This window comes from Ovis canadensis, chromosome 1, assembly GCF_042477335.2.
Source record: "Ovis canadensis isolate MfBH-ARS-UI-01 breed Bighorn chromosome 1, ARS-UI_OviCan_v2, whole genome shotgun sequence".
Lineage (NCBI taxonomy): Eukaryota > Metazoa > Chordata > Mammalia > Artiodactyla > Bovidae > Ovis > Ovis canadensis.
In genome coordinates, this window is record NC_091245.1 from 212,255,330 (window position 1) to 212,271,503 (window position 16,174).

Here is a 16,174-nt window from a genome sequence, read left to right on the forward strand (position 1 = left end):
TCTCTTCTGATTAGTGTTAACTCTGACCATTGGTTCTTCTTGAAAGTGAAAATTGGCTTATTCATGTCCGACTCTTTGCAACCGCATGGCCTATACAGTTCATGGAATTCTCCAGGCCAGAATACTGGAGTGGGTAAACTACCCCTTCTCCAGCAGATCTTCCTGACCCAGGAATCGAACCAGGGTCTCCTGCATTGGAGGGAGATTCTTTACCAACTGAGCCATCAGGAAAGCTCTGAGACCTTGTCATCTGTAAAATGGGGGTGTGACAACTTCCCTTCCAGAGACATTATGAAGTTAAATGAGAGTGACTTAAGCAGAATACCTGCACAACAGTAGGTAATAAATGAATGCTGCTATAATTACTTTCACCACTTCAAATCCTCAAGCAGAGAACTCAAGGCATGTCTCCTGACTGAGACAGTTTAGACCTTTTAGCTAATACATTATAAATGATGAGATGAAGTCACAGTGTTGATTTCTCAAACAGGACGTATCGATTCTCTCTTGCAACAACATCCTTTTTTTGCAATAACTTTGTTTTTTTTTTTATGCCATGTTATTGACACACAGATTTTGTGAGATGAATATTGATGCTGCAAATCTTGCTCCATTCTTTAAAGTGTAACTAACCATTTTATTTTAATCTGATGCTTTCAAGGTGTCAGTAAGCATTAGTAAAATGTAGCATTTTTCTTTGGAGACTGGGAAAAATAACCTGTGCCAAGGAATTTACTTGAGGTTTAAAGGAGAAGCATGCAGCTTGAACTGCAAGTTCTTTTCTCCTTTTTGCACACAGAGAAAAATGTCAGATCTGTAATGGAACTGGCAAAAGACTGGAGCTGGTTCTGGGCCATCATGAAGGAAATGCTTCCTCAGGCAAGTGAAGCAGAATTAAGGAAGGGGGTTAGCTTAGGTCTGATTTGCATACAGACCCTAGGAGGAAGGCAAGCAGGACTGCAATGGATGCTGCAAAATGGATTACAGAGAGATTTGCAAACTGTCTTTGTCCTGGTGGGAACATGAACAAGAGTCATGAATGAGGAGGGCACATCTCTACTCTGAGCTGGCAGGGATGACCAAAAAGGCCAAGCATGGGGAGAAGGCACACAGTCTGGCTCTTGATCAGTAATGGCAGTAATCAGTGTACAGTGATGGCACAGCCTCTGCTGATGGTGTGAGTCTGCCACATTTCTGCACACCTCCTCAAATGATCTTCAGGACAATGCCCTTGGTACAGCATCGGAGAGTCTTCCCCAAGGAAAATAACATCGAGGGCAAAATCAGTCCTCAGCAACCAGAGCCTTCCTGACTGTGCCCTTTTGTCCTTTTTGAAGTGCTTCCACTTTGTCTTCCTTCAGGGCCATGGTGTCAACACACTTGGATAAAACATGGGCTCATAAAGGAGACAGTCATGTGCACTCAGATGTCCATTTTTACCTCCTTCAGGAAAGAGGGCTGTCAAAGTCTTGATCACCCAATTAGTGAGATCAGTAAATAATTTTGGAAAATGGAAGATCGGCATCTGGTAGGATATCCATTATAGCCCGGTCTCCTATTTAAAGGCTTTCATGAACACTCCTATTTCAAAACTATCTTTGCTCCAAACCTGTCAGCCATTAGGGGTCTGATTCCCTTTCAGTTGAAGACATTGACTCTCCCATAAAAGAATGCATCAAGCCACCATCACTCAGCCCCACCTTAGCATGATATATCATTCCTTTCGCACACTTGTAGCCAGCAGAGGAAGTTGTGCCAGAAAAAGAATAGAAAGAAAGGTACAGAACCACAGATCTCACCTTGGCCATATGGTCAAATTAACTGGGGAAGGGTAAAGATGATATAGTTTCCTGACTCCATTCCAGACCTACTGAATCACCAGTTTTTATGGCTGGCTTCTAGCATCTTCATCTGTAAAAAATGATCTCTGGAAAATGTAATGCACAGTTCAGTTTTGGGGAGATCAACATGGGGTAAAAGACCCTGAGTAAACCCTGTAGCAGCCAGACCACCACAAGCTTACTGCTTTATAATTCAACCTAAGTCCTGCAGTTTTTAGCATTCAAGAGGTGGGGCAAGGCTACCTGATGTTTGATACCAGTACAAGGTAGAGTTGGGCATCTCAGGACACCTTATCTGGAGGCCATACTCCTTCCATGGACATGGGCAAGAGAGAGCAACAACAGACACTGAACCTTATACTGATTCCAAATCTGCAAGGTGCTTAAATAAAAAGAACACTATTAGAAAAGGCAAAAAATCAAGTGAAATCAAGCAAAACTATCTATCTCAATATTTGTCAGGTAGGAGGGGTTGACTTTGTGGTATTTCCACTCAATGGAAATTATTTCATGTAATCCTAAATAAGTACATTTATAAGCATGAAAGATGATATACTATATTATAAATTGAAAAATAAACATTACATATAACATGACTAATATCTGCTCAAAATTACACATATAAACATGCATACAGATGGAGATTATGAACAAATCTTTAAAAAATATTACAAAATGTTCATTATGGCTATTTCTCAGTAAGGAGATTATGAGTAATTATTGTTGCTTGATTTCCATTATTTTCTGACTTACTTGCAAGGAACATGGATTATTTGTTAAACTTTAAAAACACGAAAGTACCACAAAGACACAATGTTCTCAGCATCTTTCCCAACTATCACAATAGCTTCTGCTCAAAGCTTTCCACTTTTGATCTTACAGCGTTTCAATATAACTTTGATGATATCTCAAATGCAGATCAAATTGTTTCCATCCTTTGCAACTTCAGTGACTTCTCATTAGCTACCAAAAAAATTCCTGTTCCTACATAGGTCATCTGCGTTTCCTCACGGTCTTTCTCCAGGTCTGTTTCTCACTGAGTCTCAGTCCATCCCTCCATGATCTTAGTGTTCTAATCCTATGAGAGCACTCCAGGGCTACACGTGTGCTCGCTCACTAAGTCCTCCCTGGTTCTTTTGCAATCCTTTGGACTGTAGCCCTGCAGGCTCCTCTGTCTATGGGATTTTCTAGGCAAGAATACTGGAGTGGGTGGCCATTTCCTTTTCTGGGGTATCTTCACGACCCAGGGATTGAACCCACATCTCTTGCATTGGCAGGTAGACTCTTTACCACTGAACCACCTGAGAAGCCCAGCACACAAAGTATTTTTAAAGCTGGATGCCTTTTCTACCTTTTTTTCTCAACTTTTTCAATCATACTCACTTTTCAATGACAGCTGAGAAATTACTACCTCCGTCAGGCCTCCCATTGATATCCCCAGAATTAATAGCCCTTCCACTACACCTACACTTCACAATAGCTGAACCTCCATGTATCACCTATTTTTATTCTTTCTTGTAGGTTTGCTTCCACTGGGAAATGAAGGCTCCTGGAGCAAAGTCATATTCCTGTTTCACCTTGGGATCTTTCATAGGTCCCAGCTCAGTGTACTGTGCACTGCACTCACTAATAAAAAAACACATTGAAGTGACTTGCAAAAAAGCCTGAAATGTTGATAATTCATTTAACAATACACTTCTTGAAATCTAAAGGTTTGGAGAAATTTAATCACCCCAACATAGCTGGTGGTAATGTAAAATTGCTCAGCCTCTCTGGAAGTAGTTTGGCAGTTCTCACAAACCCAAAATGCAAGTACCATGTGATCTAGCAATTGCAGTCCTGGGCATTCAATGCAGAGAAATGAAAACTTAAGTTCACACAAAAACCTTCTATTAGCCCTGTTTTCTGCTTCTGATGTTTTGACATCTAGGGCCTTGCTGACTAGCAATTGGCTGCCTCTCTGGTAGTTGGTTAATGGTTTGTAGATTCCTCCTAAGACCAAAACACTCTCCCTGGAGCTTCACTTTCATATGCAAAGGAAGTAATCCAAAAGCCAAACCCCCAGTGTGGTGGTCTGCGTGGCAGCTCTCACAATTCTTAGACATTATTCTTCTGCCCTAATCACCCCAAAGTCAGCCATCAGGCAGCCTTTGTACCCTAGATTTTACTGAAATTATTTAAATTAGCCAACCCTAACTGGGTGTGCTTGCTTAAGCTTACTTTTCCCACTCTTTCTCTTGAAAATTATCATAAAGGTCTTTCTGCAGCTTCTCTGCACTCTCTTTCTGCCTTCCACTGAGCTTACTATATCTTGTGTGACCCTGCACAGCATGGGATGCTCCCTTCCTCCTGGAACTGTGAGTAATAAACTATCTTTTCAATGACAATGTCTTCTGATCTGTTGGCCTCATCATACATGAATAAAATGAAACCCAGGTATGTTATAAAGCAAATCTGTGAGTAACAGTTCACAGCAGTTTTATTTGTAATAACTCAAAATTGCAAATAACTCAGATATCCTTCAAAACATAGATGGTTAAATAGTCTGTACTATATCTAGAATATAGAATATTACTCAGCAATGAAAAGGAACAAACTATTGATACATGCAACAACTTGGCTGAATTTTCAAAGAATTATGTTGGTGAAAAAAAAAGTCAATCTGAAAAGGTTACTTCAAGATTCTATTTTTAATAGAATTTTGAAATGACAAAGTTGTAAAAAGAACAGATTGGTGGTTGTTAAGGTCAAGCATGGAAGATAGGGCATGAAGTATTAGTACATTTTAGTAAAAAAGATTATCTATCCAAAGTCACCCACCTGCCTGCTAAATTCTGCTCCCTGCTATAACACACATTTCTAGACCAAACGATAGCTATGCAGTCACCACATGCACACGATAAAATATTTCCTGTCACCGGGCTTCATAGGGCAGGAAGAAGAAATATGATGAAAATTATACACAGATCATCTGACGTTGAAGAAAACTTCAGAAGCACAATAAAACACAGACGTGACTAACAGTATCAAAGTGATTATTTATTATACATTTACTTTAGAAGGAATCATTGGTGATAAGATTAATATATCCAACCAAAGACTTTAATTACCAAGGGAAGTAATCACCATAACTGCAAATTAAGAGACCAAGCAAGGCCATGGTGCATAGGGAGTTACAGACAATAATCAAGGGCAAAATTACATACGAGGAGACTATGCTTACACATCCAACATTCCATCAAAGTCATGCTCAAGGCGAAATGTGTGATTGTAGGTGTCAATCAAAACACATCGAAATGAACACTAGATGATTAAAATATGAAAAGATAATAGAAGCCAGCTGCAGGAAGCGGAGCTAAGGTCACCAAACAACCCTATAAAACGGGAGCCTGAAGTGTGTGGAGGGCACCAGGATGGGGTTGCTGCTGACAAGATTTGTTTTCTGAAATAGGAAGGATGAAGGCCTTGGGAGGCCTTCCCTCAGTTACTGGGAGATGAGGAAAGTTCATGGCAATCAGCAGAACACTGAACAAAATGTATGGAGAGGTAGACAATGAATGATCCCCACTTTATTCACTGTTAATGAGACAGAAATGGGAAGTGAGTGCAGGAGGAGTCATGGAAACTAAGTTCATCTGTTCCCCTTCTTCTAGGAGGGGATTTCTCTGTTAACTCTGACATACAACATTGTAAGAAGTTTCCACCTCTTTCAGATAACAACTACAGAGACAAACACCTACAATGAGTATGAAAGGAGGGAAGTCTATGACCATTCGGGGCAGAAATTAGGTGACTTGTTGGAAAATTCTGCTGGTTCAAGTGGGTGGTATGAGCACGGTGGTGGCAAAGCTGAATAAGAAATAATCTCTCTTGGGCTTCAATTCCCTCCTACAGTCTGTTATGCCAAAGCAATATCAATTCAGAGAGAAAAGTCAATGTTTTTAAGAGCTATTTTACAGTGGGTTTTGGCTACTATTAATACAGGGATGTTTGGCTCTCTTGGGAGATTTTCTGGATAAAGTCAGGTCCCCATGGTGTATTAGTCAGTGAGGGCTGTTAGAACAAAGTACCACAAATTATGTGGCTTAAACAAAAGAAATTCATTGTCCCATGGTTGTGGAGGCCAAAAGAAGGCCCAAATAAAGGTATTGATGAGCCTGCTCATTCTGAGGTCTGCGAGGCAAGAATCTGTTTGCTCTCACTCCTTGGCTTGTAGACGTCTATCTCCTCCTTGTGTCTCTTCGCATCACCTTCCCTCTATGTGTGCCTCTGTGTCTAAACTCCGCCCCGCCCGCCGCGTTTTAAGGGCATCGGTAATATTGGATTAAACCCTATCTAAATAACCTCACTTTAACTTGCTCTACCAACAAATAAGGTCACATTCTGAGGTCTTAAGGGTTAGGACTTCAACATAGGAATTTGACGGGCATAAAACATGTGAAACCATAACAAGGCATTGACAATTATTTAGGCGCTTTATATCCTAGATGGTTTACGGTGTTGAAGAAGATGACCTTGTTGTTTAGTGTCTGACTCTTTGCGACCCTGTGGACTGTAGCCCATCAGGCTCCTCTGTCCATGGGATTTCCCGGGCAAGAATACCGAGTGGGTTGATACTTCCTTCTCCAGGGATCCTCCTGACCCAGGGATCAAAGCTGAGTCTCCTGCATTGGCAGGCAGATTCTTTACCGCTGAGTCACCAGGGAGGCCCAAAGATAACCTACTTGATAATAATAATAATAAAAATGGCTCAAAGATTGGAGACAGAAGAGATTTACATTATTTTAATTCTATTGGAGATAGGCAACCAAGTTACTGTCCTATTAGAGACCCTTCAAAGCTAAAGACACCCAGATTGGGCAGAGTTTAGAGTGGGAAAGGGAAGATAAAGTAGTCTTGTGAGTGGGGCCATAAAATATTTTAATACATAGATGTTTTTACTTCTACATATGAATGTAGAAAAACAATATCTTGGATCCTTTCCTATCCGCTAAGTGCCAGGTAGAATCTTCCATTTCTGGAAGACTAGCCAGTAGAGCAGTAGGTGAATGAGGTATACGTTGCACCCTAACCCACCTTCAGGGACAAGGTACTCCTCCAGTGACACCCAAACTCTCTTGTTTTTTGCCTTTGTACTGGGATTTAGTGCAAGTGACCCTTCCCAAAGGTTTCATTCAGATAATGCTCCACTGGCTCTAGAGAATGAAAAGCATCAGTCACAACAGCTCTGACTGCCCTCAGCAGGCAGGGGGGAGAGTGATATCATTAACAAAACAATACTCTGGAGCATACTTACGAAATAAAAGTTTCTTGAGATCAAGTGAGCAGATTTACAATGCTCAAATCCCTCTGGGGGTCAAGGAAAAATTGTCTTCGAACTGCCTCCTGCCAAAGAGAAGTTTAGCACCTTGCTGTACTCTTTGATACTGAGACAGCACATGCCTCATCTGGGCATTTGACTTGGTCGTTTATGTCATCCAACTTGCAAGTGACATTTTTTGAAAGGGGCTCCAGGCAAGAGGCTGTGTAGGAAGCTGTCCAGCAAGCTGTGGTACACTTTCCACCTTTGAAGCCCCATAGTCCTGTGACCTTTTGGAAAGAAAAATATCTGTGACTGATGATTTCACCAATGGGAGTCACAGACAAAAGGAGGCAGTCTCCATGTGGATGATCCCCTGGGGGCCACTTCCATAAGCCAGCCACATCTACTGCTTTAGAAGCTAATTATCAGTTTCTGTCTGGGCTTTCCTGGAGCGCTGACATCTGAATACCTGACAAACGGAAATCACACCCATCCAACCTGATACTCTCATTTTGGGGTGGTTGAACTTGGACTCCATAGCAAACATGTTGGGCAGGGTCCAACAAGCATCCTGGCCAAATGGAAATAGTACCAGTGATATCCTGGCTTTATATGAAAAAAGTAGCAGCTCTCTCTTTGAGGGAAATTTTTTTCTTAAAAAAATGGGCCTACTCCACTAATAGTTCAGCTAAGGTCAAACATGATGGTACCCACTGGTCTACTCTGCCAATTCCACCATAGCACCCACTGTGGAACTCCCAGTCCTTCTCAGAACTCTAGACAATCATCTCCTGGAGGAACCTTGTTGTATTTTCACTGACTCCTGTTTTGTTACCAGTAACCTAATATTTCATCTGCCCCTGGGAAAACTAAGACTAGCAGGGTAAAAATACTCCTCTTTGTCGCCAGGCACTGTGGAAACAAATTACAGCTGCTGAGCAAGTATGTAGGTCATTCAGGTAGATGCTCACAGTAAACACGTGCTCTCTGATGAGACTGATTGGCAGATGCACCCCAAATGCTACAACCTGACCATCATCAGACTGGCCTGGAAAGACATCTATCACCATAGACCTAGCACAAACTAAAGGACACTCTGTTTCTGGTAAAGAAGCTGCCATTCTTTGCTTGACTTTGGACACATTTCAAAATTGATCTGTTTGCCCTGTGATGGGGAAACCCACATGATATGGGATCTTGCCCTGCTTGCCCCTGGGATGCTGACCATATGGGACTTTTGACTCTCTTTCAAGGTTATCGTGGTGTTTCACTAAGTTTAATACTTTTTCTCCACCTGTTTCACACTCATAATGGCATTTTTTTGATGAGTAGAGTGCTCCCCAAGTGATGCAGTGGTAAAGAATCCGCCTGCCAATGCAGGAGATGCAGGAGCTGTGGGTATAATCCATGGGTGGGGAAGATCCCCTGCAGTAGGAAATGGCACCCCACTCCAGCATTCTTGCCTGGAAAATTCCATGGACAGAGGAGTCTGGTAGGCTACAGTCCGTGGGGTGGCAAAGAATCGGATATGACTGAGCACAGCACAGCACAGCACAGAGTACTGACATTTGATGAAGTTCAGTTTATGAATGTTTCACGGTCAGTGCTTTTGGTGTTGCTTACTCAACAGTTTTTGATTACAAAAACATCAGTTTTGCATGGCTCACCAAAATTAATAAGGTCCAACCATATTAACTGGAGAAGGCAGTGGCAACCCACTCCAGTACCTTTGCCTGGGGAATCCCATGGGTGTAGGAGCCTGGTGGGCTGCAGTCCATGGGGTCGCTAAGAGTCAGACATGACTGAGCAACTTCACTTTCACTTTTCACTTTCATGCATTGGAGAAGGACGTAGCAACCCACTCCAGTGGTCTTGCCTGGAGACTCCCAGGGATGGGGGAGCCTGGTGGGCTGCCGTCTATGGGGTCGCATAGAGTCGGACACGACTGAAGCGACTTGGCAGCAGCAGCAACCATATTACCGTATGTCCCATACATTAATTCATTTAAATTTCACTGTAAACTATCAGGATATGCTAAGTTGCTTCAGTTGTGTCCCCATTTTACAGATGATGAAACTGAAGAAAGAGATTAAGTTACTTTCCTCTAAAGTTACACAGTTAACTAATGACAGGGTGAGATTTAAAATGCAACCAGTCTGGCTCTGAAGGCTGTGCTCAATAATGATGCTGTATCTGTTACACACTGTAGCTGGCACCAAAGTTATTGCTATGTATATCTCTCCCTCTAGTCTATGTGCTCCTTTAAAGAAGAAGTCCTTGTTTGTTCTTTCTAATCCTTGTATCCAGCACCTTGTACATGGTGATGTCAATAATAATTGAGGAATGAATAGATAATCAAATGGAGAGGTTTCCACTAGTGCCATCACGAGGGATGGCTAGTTGGACATTTAGGGACAATGGTCATGTTCTTTCAGCCTTGATGTATTTGCATAGCATACCCACTGACCTTTAAACATACATCTGGTTTTATGGAACTCTACTCTTCTGACCTGTCCTCTTTAATTAAAGTATTTAATATCATAATATACATACTCATAAGTAATATGGTAATTGCAAGTGGAGATCTCTCTGACCATTATGGCTAAAGAAAATTCTATTGTAAAAAATTCTAGGCATTAAAAAAGTCTCTCAAGGATAGAAAAATTGTGCATATAAAGGATTACAAAAATTAGATGTTATTTTCCCAATTCTACTGGAGAACTGTTTCTACTCCCGCAAATATAATATGCATACCTACAATTATATCCTCAAATAACTATTATAACTACATATAGTTCATATATCTATATAATACTATTATGTTTATAAATAGAATGCAACTCAGCAACAAATATACTTGCTTGTGGCATATTTAAAATGTTATTTTTATTACATTCATCAAATAGATCTGGAAGAATCTCATCATCTCTCTTTATAATTTAATAATGCCATTATTTGAAAAAGTTAGCCTTATTCACTCTTGGCATTGTCGTATGCTATCCTAGCATACTTACTCAGGTGAGAAAACTTGTAAGAGAGTCTCTAGGCAGTTCAGTGACAATGCAGATGAGTTATATTATAATTTTTTGTAATTAGCATTCATAAAATCAGAAACATCCTTTAAATATAGTCAAGGTATAATACTTCTTCCCAGATTTAAGACTTCTAAATAAATCACTTATAATTTGTGCTTAAGTTGAATGACCATTGTGATTTACCAGTTCTAACTCATGTCAGCTCTGGTGCAGAGGATATTTTGCAGAAATTTTAGCTTTGCTATATAACTTTAATATCACTGTAAGTGGGAATCGCTGAAGCCAGATCTGATTACTCTACAATAACATAATTTTATTTGTTCTTAGTTCTACCCATGAAGGTATTTTACAACTATTTGATCTGATTTAAAATAAAACCCTTATCCTAACTTTCTAATTTTTACTCAGCTTTGAGAGAACAATTTCTTTACCACATAGGTAGCATGTAGATAAATATATGTTTCTATAAATAACAACTGGAAGAACATGCAGGAAATGTTTTTCAGAACCTAATTCATTATTTTTCATCCTATTTGGGCCCTTTAAAGAAAAGTGCCTTGAAAATTCCAGATGGTCTTATGATTATTATAGCCATTTAAATTATTAGTAGTAATATATCATATTAATTGCTCTTAATGGGGATAATAAATAATTACAATAGTAATAATAAAAATTAATTGCCATTCATAGAATGAGCTGCATTTTGTAATGTTTCTGGATAGGGACAGTTAGTAACAACATTTATTTTTCCCAGAATGCAATATAAAACATAATTTTGATTAGGGTATTAGAATATCCTATAACCAAAACTTGTACATGCACAATGTACCACCGGCCACATATAGAGGTTATATCTTATGAATGTTGGCTAAAAGGAAAATGTACAAATATCGTGCTGTACTACACTTTCACCCAAAATTCAGAATGATAAATAACGACAATGGAAAATCACCAGAAATATAAGCTACAGAGAGGTGTATGGAATTTCAGGGTTTATAAATTAAAGAATCTGTGAAACTCTTGACTGACCTCTTATTTTAAAATGCACTTATTGGAAATATAATTTGTAACAATAATAATAATAAAAACTACCTGAAAACTAAAGTCTAGGACCAGACAGCTTCACTAGGTTACTCTACCAAATATACAAAAAAGAAATTGTATCCATCCTTCTCAAACTCCTCCAAAAAACCTGACAAGGAGGAAACACTCTCAAGTCATTCTATGAAGCTGCCATCACCCTGATACCAAACTAGGCAAAACCACTATTAGAAAATGAAGTAACAAGCTAATATCTTTGATGACTATAGATGCAAAAATTCCTAACAAAATATTAGGAAACTGAACCCAACGACACAAAAACAGATCATATACCATGATTGGAATGAATTCACCCCAGGGTCACAAATGTGGTCAACATTGCATATTGATCAATGGAATACACCACATTAAAAAAAGAAAAGAGAAAAATCATATGATCATCTCAATAGATGCAGAAAAGCATTTGGTTAAATTGAACATCCATTCATGATAAAAATTCTTACCAAACTGGGTATAGAGAGAACACGTAAAAGTGAAAGTGTTAGTCGCTCAGTTGTATCTAACTTTGCATATCCATGAACCCTCCAGGGTCCTCTGTCTATGGAATTCTCCAGGCAAGAATACTGGAAGGGGTAGCCATTCCCTTCTCCAGGGGATCTTCCCAACCTAGGGACTGAACCCAGGTCTCCTTCTTTGCAGGTAGATTCTTTCCCATCTGAGCCACAAAGGAAGCCTATAGAGGGAACATATCTAAACATAATAAAAGCTATTTGTAACAAAACCACAGTCAATATAATAATCAATGGTGAAAAGCTAAAAGCCTTCCCACTAAAACCTGGAAGAGAACAAGGATGCCTCCTCTCACCACTTCTGCGTTCAAGATAGTATTGGCAGCCTTAGCCACAGCAATCAGACAAGAAAAAGGGAAAAAAAAAAAAAAGAAGAAGAAGAAATCAAAGGTACCCAAATTAAAAGAGAAGAGGCAAAATCATCGTTTTACAGATGACATGATACTATATTTTGAAAGCCATAAAGACTCCACACAAAAACTACTAGAACTGATAAATGAATTCAGTAAGGCAGCAGGATACAAGATTAACATACAGAAATATGTTCATTACTTTACACATTTAACAATTAAATGTCAGAAAGGGAAGGGAAAAAAAAGCCCATTTAAAACCACATTAAAAAAATGACCAAGGTGGTGAACAATTTCTATGATGAGAACTATAAAACACTGATAAAGGAAATTGAAGATTATTTAAAGAAATGAAAAGATATTCCATGCTCTTGGATAGGAAGAATTAATATTGTTAAAATGGCCATAGTACCCAAAGCAATCTACAGATTTAATGTGGTCTCTAATCAAATTACCCATGACAGTTTTCATAGAACATGAACAAATAATCCTAAAATTTATATGGAACCATAAGTGTGTTAGTTGCTCTGTTGGGTAAATCACATGTAAATCAATGAAATTAGAACACTCCTTCACGTGATACATAAAAAAAATTCAAAATAGTGTAAAGACTTAAATATAAGACATGACAAGATAAAACCCCTAGAAGAGAACAGAGGCAAAACATTCACTGACATCAGTCAGTTCAGTCATTCAGTTGTATCTGACTCTTCACGACCCCATGGACTGCAAAACACCAGACTTTCCTGTCCATCACCAACTGCCAGAGCCTACTCAAACTCATGTCCATGAAGTCAGTGATGCCATCCAACCATCTCATCCTCTGCCCTCCCTTTCTCCTTCAATCTTTCCCAGCATCAGGGTCTTTTCCAATCAGTCGGTTTTTCACATTAGGTGGCCAAAGTATCAGAGTTTCAGCTTCAGCATCAGTCCTTCCAATGAATATCCAGGACTGATTCCCTTTCAGGATTCACTGGTTTGATCTCCTTGCAGTCCAAGGGACTCTCAAGAGTCTTCTCCAACATCACAGTTCAAAAGCATCAATTCTTTCGTACTCAGCTTTCTTTATAGTCCAACTCTTACATCCGTACATGACTACTGGAAAACCCATAGCTTTGACTAGACGACCTTTGTTGATAAAATAATGTCTCTGTTTTTTAATATGCTGTCTAGGTTGGTCATAACTTTTCTTCCAAGGAGTAAGCGTCTTTTAATTTCATGGCTTCAGTCACCATCTGCAGTGATTTTGCAGCCCCCTCCAAACAGTCTGTCACTGTTTCCATTGTTTCCCCATCTATTTGCCAAGAAGTGTGGGACCGGATACCATGATCTAAGTTTTCTTAATGTTGAGTTTTAAGGCAACTTTTTCACTCTCCTCTTTCACTTTCATCAAGAGGCTCTTTAGTTCTTCTTTGCTTTCTGCCATAAGGGTGGTGTCATCTGCATATCTGAGGTTATTGATATTTCTCCCAGCAATCTTGATTCCAGCTTGTGCTTCATCCAGCCTGGCATCTTCCATGAAGTACTCTGCATATAAATTAAATAAGCAGGGTGACAATATACAGCCTTGATGTACTCCTTTCCCAATTTGGAACCAGTCAGCTGTTCCATGTCCAGTTCTAACTGTTGTTTCTTGGCCCACATACAGATTTCTCAATAGGCAGGTCAGGTGATCTGGTATTCCCATCTCTTTAAAAATTTTCCAGTTTGTTGTGATCCACACAGTCAAAGGCTTTGGTGCGGTCAATAAAGCAGTAGTATACAGTTTTCTGGAACTCTCTTGCTTTTTTGATCATCCAGCAGATGTTTGCAATTTTATCTCTGTTTCCTCTGCCTTTTCTAAATCCAGCTTGAACATCTGGAAGTTCACGGTTCACATACTGTTGAAACCTGGCTTGGTTCTTCAATTTTGAGCATTATTTTGCTAGCCTGTGAGATGAGTGCAATTGTGCAGCAGTTTGAACATTCTTTGGCATAGCAATGTTTTCTTAGGTCACTTTTCCAGGGGAATGGAAATGAAAGCAAAAATAAACAAATGGGTTCTAATCAAACTTAGGTCTTGCACAGTAAAGAAACCATAAACAAAACAAAAAGACAATTTGTGGAATGGGAGAAAATATTTGCAAGTAATGTGACTGACAAGAACTTAATTTCCAAAATATACAAACAACTCCCACAACTCAATAACACTGTCTCTGTGTGTATACATATATACAATGGCATAATACTCAACCATAAAAAAGGAAAGAATGAGATAATACCATTTGCAGCAACATGGATAGACCTAGAGGTTATCATACTAAGTGAAATAAGTTAGAAAAAGACAAATACCATATCATATCACTTATAGTGGAATCTAAAATATGAAACAAGTGAACTTATTCAAAAAATGGAAACAGAGTCACAAACATAGAAATCTTATGGTTTCCAAAGGGGTTGGGAAGGGATAAATTAGGAATTTGGGATTAGCAGGTAGAAACTACTATACATAAAACAGACAAACAAGGTCTTACTGTATAGCACAGGGAACTATATTCAATATGCTGTAGTAAAGCATAATTTTAAAAATACAAAAAAAGAATATAAAAAACTGAATCACTTTGCTGAACATCAGAAACATAACATCATAAATCAACTATACTTCAATTTTTTTATGTACTTATAAGACTCCAGCTCTATAGATTCTAACTAAATTGATTTGGCCACAGGCCAAATCATAATCTATATGATCTTTGATAGGTACTTTGGAAGACTTTGGTGAAGCGTTTCTCATACCACACTTTTGGAAAAATGTGATCTGGAAAGACTGAAGTATCAAGCAGGCTGCCAAGATAGAAACTCTGATGTATAGAATGAGGCTGAAACTTGGCTATCAGAGTCAGACCACAACATTGGGGCCAGGCTGACAGTGATCTCTGAAAGGTTGGGCTCAATCTCCATACTTGTTCATCTCCAAGATCAGATTGGTCTTAAGAAATGAGATGGGGCTGAAGCTACAGGCAGGAGTGTAAGTGGTCCTGGCTGAAGACAGGAAAAAGCCCCAGAGGCTAGGAGACAGGCAGCCCCTGTCACTTGGCACTCCTTTCACTTCCACTCATGGATACTCTGCAGCAAAGCTGAACACAGTATGGCTCTCCCCTCTCAGGTCAATTCAGACTTTGGATGTGGAGAGGAGCCAGTCTCTTTCCTCCAACTTTGCTAGAGTTGTCCCTGATATAGGGAAATTTTCTGAAAAAATTGTCAAGTGGAAACAAAGAAGAGTAAAGTAGCAGAACAACCTGGGGCTGGATTATGGGGCTACACTGAGAGGGTAACTCTCTCTGGACCTATCAATGAAGTTGAATTTTGCCCAGCCAATGTCATATCTGTAAGTAGAATGACTCCCTGGAATTCACTTATAGGTAGAAGTAGAGCTTCTATATAAATCAGTGATTTCTAGTTTACTTGATGATCAAGATCTGAGAAGCAGTAAAATCCCTCCCCAAGATTCTCATTGAGTAGGTCTTGATAGAGTTTAAGAATCTGTATCTTTAAATAGTGTTCCAATGAATTCTTATGTGGCAAAATTGAGAACCACTATACAAAGCCTCATGGAAAAGAAACGCAAAAAAGCAAAATGGCTGTCTGGGGAGGCCTTACAAATAGCTGTGAAAAGAAGAGAGGTGAAAAACAAAGGAGAAAAGGAAAGATATAAGCGTCTGAATGCAGAGTTCCAAAGAATAGCAACAAGAGATAAAAAACCTTCTCCAACAATCAAGGCAAAGAAATAGAGGAAAAGAACAGAATGGGAAAGACTAGAGATCTCTTCAAGAAAATTAGAGATACCAAGGGAACATTTCATGCAAAGATGGGCACAATAAAGGACAGAAATGGTATGGACCTAACAGAAGCAGAAGATATTAGGAAGAGGTGACAACAATACCCAGAAGAACTGTACAAAAAAGATCTTCATGACCAAGATAATCACGATGGTGTGATCACTCATCTAGAGCCAGACATCCTGGAACGTGAAGTCAAGTGGGCCTTAGAAAGCATC